The 10,285-nt window shown below is 36.3% G+C and overlaps 1 non-coding gene and 1 pseudogene across 1 annotated transcript; one reads left to right on the top strand and one right to left on the bottom strand.

Annotated features, from left to right (window-relative positions):
- Positions 1-474: 474 nt before the first annotated feature.
- LOC143671684 (U6 snRNA (guanine-N(2))-methyltransferase THUMPD2-like) lies at positions 475-1,643 on the bottom strand (annotated as a pseudogene).
- A 5,043-nt stretch (positions 1,644-6,686) lies between these two features.
- On the top strand, positions 6,687-6,757 carry TRNAL-CAG (transfer RNA leucine (anticodon CAG)). The gene has a single exon. It is a non-coding gene; the product is annotated as a tRNA-Leu (tRNA).
- Positions 6,758-10,285: the final 3,528 nt, after the last annotated feature.

Raw genomic sequence — 10,285 nt, 5'->3', positions numbered from 1 at the left:
CTTTTATTCCCACTGATGTTTTAAGTAATATGGAACACTTGTAAAATGTATTGGAAACACTAATTTTCATTCCAATGGGGAGGAAAATTACAGATTGAAAAAAAAAGTAGTTTATTATCTAAAGAAGTTATACAAAGGTTTATACATTTAAAAAAATCTGAATAAAATATTATCACCAATATTGTGTGGATTGCACTATACTTTTAATGTGAATCCCTGAAAACTTTTTAGTAGTTGAAGCTTCTGCCTTAGAAACTATACATAGGAGAGACGATCATTTTCAGCTAACAAAATATTTGTCAGAAACATTATCAAACAGAAACTTACTAAAAACCTGCAGACAGCAGCCAGATGTACTAAGGGGAATTTGGTTACTTAGAACTTTATGGCACTAAAAATCTTACAGACAACAATCTTTTACTGTTGCAGAGTTAAAGTATAAGGACTTGAACCTGACTTACAGAAGTAGGCCTTCTATATTCCAGAAGAGTGTGACTTCTTGTATTACATATAAATGCACCTGTTTTTCCAAGGCTAACTTTAGCATTCCACTTGCACCAGAGTGCCAAATGGTAGCATTTTGTTTAAGCACTTCTGATTGCTGGCTTGTGATGAGGACACTGTCTCTGCAAGGCCCTTTTTCTCTTCAGGATTCCAGCACTTGTTAATTCCAAGTTCATCTGTGTGGCTGCTCATGGAATCCAAGGGGATGCTGCTCCTCACAATCTCTAACACTCCAGTAGTGACCTTCACTAAGCAATCGTACAACAGTTCCACCAACATGAAGCACTCCTTCCATTTCCTGTAGAATGTTTTTGATGTCTTTTTCTAATGTAAACTTTTTCCCAAATGGAAAGTCAGAAATAATAATATCAACACTTTCTGAAGGCAATGGCAATTCTGTAACAGGCTTTAAGTAACTCAATTTTATCCTTCAGGCCTGCAGCTTTCAGGTTGCCACATGTACCCAGTAACTGAGTCACTGACATCAGTATCCATATAATACATACAGGGCCAATCTTTAGCAGCTTTCAAAAGTATTGTTCCAAATTCACACATTGGATCTAAAACAAATGCACCAGCCTTAATTTCAGCAAGAGCTTCCAGTACCCAGGCTATAGTAGATCACAGTCCTGCTGTCTTGATGCAAGCCTTGGTGGCTAAAGGAACCCTGAAAACAGGAATCCCCACAATGGAGTAAATGCCATTTAGATGTATAAAGATGTTTACTTACAGAAGAAACTGTCAGTGGAGGTTGATTTTTAATCATCAAAAATAACCTTTCTGCAGATTTTAATTTCTTCAGCATATTCAAATTTGAACAGGTGGTGAAAAAAAACCTTTCCTGAGATATATTCAACCTGCGTGGCCACCAAACGCGCCCGCACCTCTCACGTCAGGTACGGCTCCAGGAACTTGCAGAAGAAGCGGGCGACTCCCACCAACAACGGCTGGGGCCCACGCGGCTCCGGAGCCCGGGACATGGCGGCGTAGGCGCGGCCCCGCGGCCCTTACCCCTGACCTTTTAAGGTTCAATGTTCTATTGACATTCTGATTTATTGTACTGGTATTTACTGAGACTCACTGGCAAGAAGGTGTGCCAAGACCTCTAAATTAGACCTCATGATGACTTTAGAAGTCATCTAGGCTAGTGACCAGGGCTCACACATGAATTATGATGCAGGAAAGGGGCATGGGAAGAATCTCTGGGCCAGTATTTTAGGAGTAATAGCTGAGCCTATAAGTATGAATCAAAAGAATTCTGTTCTTGATACATAAACATGCTTGCAGAATCCAAGACCTTATAGCAACCACAAAGCTTAAAATCTTGGTAGACATAAATTACCTTCAGTTCTCTCTCCTCCTGATATTTGGAAGCAAAAATGATCTATATGGATTTAACAGCTCCCCATAGATTCTTGGGCTATGAAATGGGGATGAAGGGAGTGGGCAAGGATCAAAATAGAAATTACAGAATTTCTGCTAACAAGGGAAGGTAACTGCTTCGAAGAAAAGAGATGTACTTGATTTATTCTGTACTGAGTGAAAGCAGGCCGTATGTATTACATATGGACCATGTTGCATGTTATATTTAATGATATGTTTATGTGTCTTCCCCACTAACTTATGAGTATTTTGAGAAAAAGTCCTGTGTTTCATTCATTTTTATGCCAGCTCTTGTATAGTGTCTGGCACATAATGGAACATAGTATCTACTCAGTGTATACTTGATCAATGAATAGATTAATTCAGCAAAACATTCAGGGCAAGGAGAGGAATTCTAATGGATTTCCCAAGCTATTATATATATATATATATATACATATTTTCCATTTAGGATGACCTTTGAATTTCAAAAGTAAAGCAGAAAGTTAACAGCAAAAAGGAATATGATTATTTCATTGAACTAACAAGTATTGAGCTGTACTAAGTTTTTTAGGAAATACTAAAATAAACAAAACCCCCCTGCCTCTTGCAAGATAAGAAAATCTAATGATACCAAAATCTTATTTTTAATGCATAAAAGATTCTATTTTAATTAAATACCTGGGACATATAGAACCGAATGATATATGTAAGTTTTCTTTCAGTCAAATGATTTATCATGCCTACAAACTTTGAGTTGTGTGGCAAATATTTTCTGTACTTATATAATGTTCTGTGAAATGTCCATTAGTAGTTGGAGTGGACTTACTCTTTGAAATAAGTACACATGTTAAAATATACCTTGTGCTAATCATATGTTTGCTCTGTAATTTTGTGACTCATGCATAGTTTTGGAACTAAAGTATTCTTGGAATAATTTAAAAGCACTTTTCCACCTTTTAGTCTTCTTTCTGTTTAATTTATTTTTCTTTTTTGGTTTACCTAAAAGGTAACATATTTGAAGTTAATAAATAGGACGCTGTTTCCAAAAGAAAAAACTATATATCTGCATCATTCTAAGTGTACTTCACAGTTTCTTCTCAAAATATATAACATAGACAGCTAGAGCCAACTTTGGTTTCTAATAAAAATGGCCTAAAAAGTCAACCTCTCTATTTAAATAAGCTTACCTCCAAAATATATCCAAATACTGAAAGATACTGTGGAGATTTGGAACTGTATGCACCCTAGAAAAATATATTCTTAAAATTTAATCCATTCCTGTGTTTGTGAACTCGCTGTAAATGGGACCTTTTGTGAGGTTACTTCAGTTAATGTGTGGCCCAATCAGAATGGGTCCTAATCCTAATACTGGAATCCTTTATAAGCAGAAAGAAAGAGGGAAAGGCACAGAGAAAGCAGCCAGAAACCGAATATCAGTAGAACCTAGAAGAGAAGGGAGAGATAGGAGATGCAGTCATGTGCCTTGCCATGTAACAAACTAAGGGCCAAGGACTGCCAGCAGCTGTTCCCAGAACACCACAGTCTTCAGAGAGAAAAGTATAGCCTTGATGATGCCTTAATGTGGACTTTCTCTTAGCATCAAAATCATGATCAAATAAATTCCCATTGTTTAAGCTGAACCAGCGCATGATATTTGCTTGAGTTTCCTGGGAAACTAAAACATGTCAATATTCAAGCAAAAGATATTTTATCATGCCAAGTGAACTAACATTTTAAACAGTGGAAGTTGATGCAATGCATTCTATTATACTGCATGGTTATCAGTAAAGAATCTGTAGTGTGACATAAGAAGAAATGTGATGACTGTCCAACATTTCTCCAGAATAAGGTAAATTTCAACGGGATGGCCTGCAGAGGTGGGAGATATAATACATTGGTTGTTGCTTTTTGAAGAGTTTGGTGAAAGTGGAAAGCATATGTACAGCTCCTCTTACAGTGCCTAGTTGAGTGAGTTTCACCAAAGGATGCAGTTGATTTAAAGGTTCTTAGATAGCATTTATCATTACAGAAATCTCGGATATAGGAGATGGGAAATATATCATTTAAGTCAGTAGAAAAATAAATTATATGTCAGATCAGTGAAATCAGGGGGACATGGACAAGTAAATAATTGTGGAATAGCAGCAGGAAAATGAGGAAGAGAGGGTATTTCTACTTTTGCAGCCACAGGAGTGAGGTGAATCAAGAAGCTGGCTGAGTTTGACCAAATTGAGCAGAAGTTAAAACAGACTGAACCGCACAGATCCATTTCTAGTTGCCCTGGTTATGTCTTCCATCTTTATATTTATAATGTAATTTTAAATTATATTAAATAAAGTAAATAGCAATCTGAAGTGCTCAGTTAGAGTAAAACATGGTCCAGTCAGCTTCACTTTTGGGAAGAACAGAGAAGGAATTTGTTACGGGTTTTCCCAATAGATTAAGTATAAGATTATATAGATAAAGACTTAAATTGTACCTAAAAGAAATTGATCAGAACCTGCATATAAGAGCATATTTTAGATACCACGGACTGTTGTATCACTCACTGACTATCATAATTAGTGTCAACAAATGAAATATTTCATGTGTTTGTGATACTATACCCCATTTGACCTGTGGCAATTGCTGCCTAGGAAAAAACCCTAGTACTGGGAGAAAATAGAGCATCTTGCCTCAGTATGGTGGATTTTGTGAATCAGTTTCAATTTCTAACAATTGTGTCAGCTTGCTTCTTTGGTCTCTACAGTGCTTTATGCTGCTGAGGATGATTAATCTTATGCAAGGGAGATGGGATAGTGAGCCAGGGGAGTCAACCATTTTTTTTCAAATCCTTTGCATCAAGTACTTCAATATACATTTGGGAAATTTTTGCTACTGAGATTGGCAGTCTTGCTTATGGTATTTTCTTTGCAATAATTTTTATTTTTTAAGATACCTCTCAGATAAGCGCAGTTGAGAAAGGTTTTTCTAGGGGAGAGTGCTTGATGCAATTTTACAACAGTACTGGCAAGCACAAAAAGAAGTGTAGTGACAAGGTCAGGCAGTGAGTCAGAGAACAACAAAGGTCCTGGGTACTGTCACATCTTGTCAGGATAACTGCTTCTCCTCTGAATCACAGCGTTCTGTACTAGAAAAGTCTCAGTAATATTTTCATAAGGGTACATTTTGAAAGTATCTTTTTCTTAGACAATACAGCCATATGGATGTTTTTGTATTACCCTACCGGTATCTCTTAACCCCTGAGTTATTTAAAATATAGTCATACATCATTAATCCAGAAATGTCACTTAGGCATTTGTGCGTGTGTGTCAGTGGCTAGTTGGTAGTTTGGAAATTTAGCATGTGTTACATACTCCCGTATCTGCAAATAATTATTTCTAGGTTATTCGGAATAATCACTCAGGACATGCATTGTTAAGTACACAATGGTAGGTTTGTAAGCAACTACAGTTAATTTCTTGAGCTTCATCTCAGATAGGCTTGGCAAGGATAAATTAAAAACATGTAAGACATGACCCTTGTCATCGGGGAATTTACAATCTAGTAAGACTAATGTACAAGTAAGCAAACACAGTGTTTTAAGTATCTTCAGAACATGGAGGGGTGAATTCACTGCTTTAGATATTCACCTTTCTGGGTCTAAGCAAGCCAGGAAAGATTCCACAGGTTATCAATGCATTAGGGGACAAACAGACCAATGTAGGTGTATAACAGCCATTGCTGAAAATTGCACGCAATGTTCAATATAAATATGCTGCAGAAGAAAGAATGATATGTAGGCTGAATGGCATTTTGTAATTTTTTTCAATGTTCTGTGATTGAAACAGAAAATATGGAAGTGGGTATTTGAATATGATTATTTCTAAAGTCCCCTCCAGCAGTGTTATTCAAAACTGTAAGATTTGTAAAGTTACAAAGTGTGAGAAGTCTTAGTGATCTGAATCATCATCTAGTTATCTGGGCTAAATAAGTGTTTGGCTAGCAATATATGGAATTGGTTGAAAGTGAAAAACTATTTACTCGAGTGGTTTACATTTTGGACTTTTACATTATAATACAAAGCCAATACCTTCTTTCATTTGGGATCTACCCAATTTTCCTGATCCCCTAAATAAATTTAAAACAATAAATGTAATTCAATTTTGAATTGCTATCCCCTACAAGTCTAAGCTAAATTCAAGTTCTTCAGTCATTTACTGCAGGCAATTTTGATAGAAGAGAATAGTGCGATTATAAGAATCCTCAATAATAAAATCATTGCATTCTCTATTCAAGGTATTGATTATTTTTTTCAAGATAGCCCTTGAAATTCTCAGTGAAGTTCTTCCAGGCCAGCCGTGTCAGCAGTGAGGGGCCAGGACTTTCAATTTAATATATTCCTTTGCTTAACTCCCATGATACTTTATCATTGAACAGATATGACATATCTTATGGCAATATTTATATGAATATAAGATATTAAATAATACGTAACATTTCAAACTTCTTTTACTGAGCTGTTTCCATGGGAACCAAAGTCATGTACTGAAAATTAAGGCATGTTTTATGTTTTTTCCTTTTTGAATAGGTATGAGGTGTCTTCATAGAGATTCTCCTGCACAAGAGTGAAAATCACCAACTTCATTAACTATAGACATTAATTGCCTAACTCATGTCTTAAAGATCAATGTAGAAAATGTAAAATGTATTTTAAGCACTTTGCCTTTAAACACATCACCTTCATAAAAGGCCAAATCAAAATTTCTAAATTACCATCAATACAAAATGACTGCAGATGCCTTTATTATAGCACAAAGATCAAGAGCCAAGGGGGTGCATGGGTGGTTCAGTGGTAGAATGCGTGCTTCAGATGCAGGAGACCCAGGTTCGATTCCCGGACCATGCATTGCTCCCCCCCAAGAAAAACAGCCAAGGAGAGCTCAATCTAATTTAATCTACAGAATGGATTTTAGTCTAATTTTGTGATTGTTTTAGAGTCATCCACAAAGAGTACTAAACTATTCCAATTAGATTATTTTAGGAAAATTTGAGCTAGATGACATTCTGATTATAGGGTTAAAAAGGAAATTGCATCTGGTCCTAGAAGAAGCTATTTTATATTTTTTCCTTTCATTTTTTTCCTTCCTGTCTCTTTTTATCTTGATCAAAGATTTTCTAAAATTCTAACATCATGTCAAGTATATTAGATGAATATAAAATTTTCTTCCCTCAGGGAACTGACAATTTAGTGACAGAAACTTACTAATTAATAGTAATTACAATTTGGTGGGCGCTGTGTGTGCTTTTCAGGGCAAAATTTGGCCTCAGATTTCTCTTTGAATTTTGCATCTTAACACTCAGCATAGTGTCTGGTACTAACAGACACTCAACATATTCAAAATTTGTAAACAAATTATTGAGAATTAATAATGAAGTATTTAGAGATTAAGCTAATACTGTATATGTTTTAAGTATAAAGTTAACCAGTGAAGGTGACAAATATTACAGTGGTTCCAAAAATATAATCCACTCAGTTCTACAGAAGTAAAAACACTTTCCACAGAAGTGGTGAGACACTAGCTGGATTAAAAAGGGCAGGTAGGGATTATCAGAGGGAAATATCTTTTATGTATTTTCTAACAACAATAGTAAAATAATAACAATAATAATAATAATAAATTTTAGTTAAAACTTGGGAAATTAAATGCATGGGTTTATTTTTCTAGTCCCTCACAAAATTCCATTAACATATATTAAAATCTGTATTGTTTTCTATAGCTGATCTAAAAAAATAAGCACAAACTTAGTGGCTTAAAACAAAACTGGCTTATTCGCTTACAGTTCTAGAGGTTAGAAGTCTAATATCAAGTTGTCAGCAGGTCTGCACTATTTCAAGTCTTCAGGTCAGAATCTCTTTTCCTGCCGTTTTCAGTTTCTAAAGGGCATCTGCATTCCTTGGCATGTCACCTCCTCACATCACTTGAACCTCTTGCTTCCATCCTCATATTTCCTACTACTAACTATAACCCTACTGCCCCCCTCTCCTAAGGACCTTTGTGATTACATTGGACCAACTGGATAACCCAGGATAATTTCTACATCTGAAGATCTACTTAAACACATCCTCAAAGACTGTTTTACCATGGAAGGTAACATATTCACAGATTCCATAGATTAGGATGCGGAAATCTTTGGGGGAGGGACAGTATTCAGCCTACTACAGTCTTCTCTATGGCCCCCAAAGATTCATGATTTTCCCATGAGCAAAATTTATTCATCCCAAGTCAAGGTCCCCAAAAGTCTCAAGCTTTTACACCATCAACTCATGTCCAAACTCCCATCTATGTCTCATTAACTCAAATTCCCTATCTCATAATATAAATAATCTAAAATAGGTATGGGTGAATCTACCCTATAATCCATCCTAGGGCAAAATTCCCGTCCATCTATGAACCTCTGAAAATCAAGAAACAAGTCACCTGCACCCAAAAATACAAGTGACAGACATTAGATAACAATTATAGACACTCACATTCAACAGAAGGAAATAAAAGGAAAAAATGAAGTCATCAGTTTCCCCACCCCTGCCAAATTCAAAATCCAAATATTAAAACAACATAAGGTTGTTAAAAAGGTATTAGATTTTTTTACTTTAATTTGCATTTATTTTATGATAAATTTATTCATTAGCCATGAATTTTTGTTTCTTCAGGGATACCTTTACTTCTGTGCAACCTCGTCTTCTGGTTTAGGAACAATTTGTTCTTTTTCAGTAAAGATCATCTCAATATGGCAAGGGGGAATCATGTATGGGTTAATCCAACCATAAGCTCTGTAGGTCCTGTGGCACATCTTGAGGAGCTTTGTTCACTTGGATGTGCTCAATGACCAGAGAATCTACATCTAAACTTCTAAGCTCAGCATTACTCTCTAAATTTTTAAGCGTGTGTAACAAAAATTTAGCACTCTTTTTGGGCCACCAACATTGTGTCTAGCCCCACTGTTTGGCCTGGGCACACCTACCAACACCATCAGTGTAATGATGGAATGGCAAGTTTCTGCAAGGTGACATTTTTCAGATACTTGGAAGCTTTTTGAATATGCATATCCTTTATGGTCTGAGCAGTTTCTTGGGTATTCTTAAGGTAAAAACGAAGATTTGAATGTCTTGATGTACATGATTTTGTAGGGTTTTCTGGGTAAAGGGAATAGCGAACCATTTTCAAAGATACCTCAGGCTGCTTATGGGAAGAGCTATTTTTATTGGTTTAGATAATGTTTTAAGGCCTTAGAATATATTCTGTGGCTCCCAGCTCTGGGCCTGAGGCTCCACCGTCTGAGCCAATGTATCTGCCCTTGGGGTCATCTTTACTTTTTATTAGGGGTAGTATGTATTGCAGCTGAGTAGCTTTATCAATGTTTCTTGTCTATAAAATTGGGGGAGTCTAACAGCCTTCTTCATTTCATCTTCTTCCTGTCTCTTTCAGTTCAATATGGCAATGTTTCTTCTGATAAAACATTCTAAAAAATCTTATGTTTCTCCTTTGTATTTCATAGGAATTCACTCTATTAAGCTACCACAGGTCTTTCCTAGATAATCACATCTCTACTTTTTGGCTTCTGCTGAGGTGACTGAGGGGATCCATAAGCCACATTGCTAATATCATCTCAGAGCCCTCTGAGTGACTTTAAGGTATAAACCAATAAGATAAAAAGGGCAGGAAAAGAAAACAGAGATGGCAGGATTCATGTTCTTTTCAAAGAATGATAGTTTATTTAGGTGGGCAGAGGAAGTTAGAACCAAAGTGCCTGTAGATGGGGATGCCTATGAGAATAAACAATTTCTGCTGCAGGTCTTCTGAGGTTCTCAGCACTTAAGGATAAGGTCATTAGGTAATGCAGAAAGTGAACGTAATATGTCTGGCCAACATCAGGGATTGGTTGCTCTCTTCTCTCACAGGCCAGATAACCCTAACTCCCCATATAGAGGCTTTTTTCTCTCTTGAAAAATTGAAACATGAGAACCTCTCATCTTGAGGGTTCCAAGTAAAGCAGAAAACTGGAATGAGACACAAGCCTAAAGGGGAATTAAGTAAAATTTCACTTATTAAACTGCGGGGTCTCATCCTCCACCTTGCTCCTAGAATACAGGCACCAGACATAAATAGTCTCAAGCCAGGAATTGAAGAATTCTTTTCTGAAGATTATGGACAGCCAGAAAGAAGACTTCCGCATGGTAAATATTTTCAACGTTTGCAATATAGATCAACCCAACCATCAAAGAAGTGGAAGGTAAAATAAGCATTTTTAGTTAGAAGGCCTAAGAAAATTGCATACCGTGTTCTCTAACTGAGAAAGTTAATTAAGTATGTACTTCAGGAAACAAAGGAGTAAATAAGAGACAAAGTCATGTACCCAGGACACAGGAGATCTA

The sequence above is a fragment of the Tamandua tetradactyla genome, chromosome X (genome assembly GCF_023851605.1).
Source record: "Tamandua tetradactyla isolate mTamTet1 chromosome X, mTamTet1.pri, whole genome shotgun sequence".
Lineage (NCBI taxonomy): Eukaryota > Metazoa > Chordata > Mammalia > Pilosa > Myrmecophagidae > Tamandua > Tamandua tetradactyla.
This window is presented reverse-complemented; position numbering and strand designations above follow the sequence as displayed.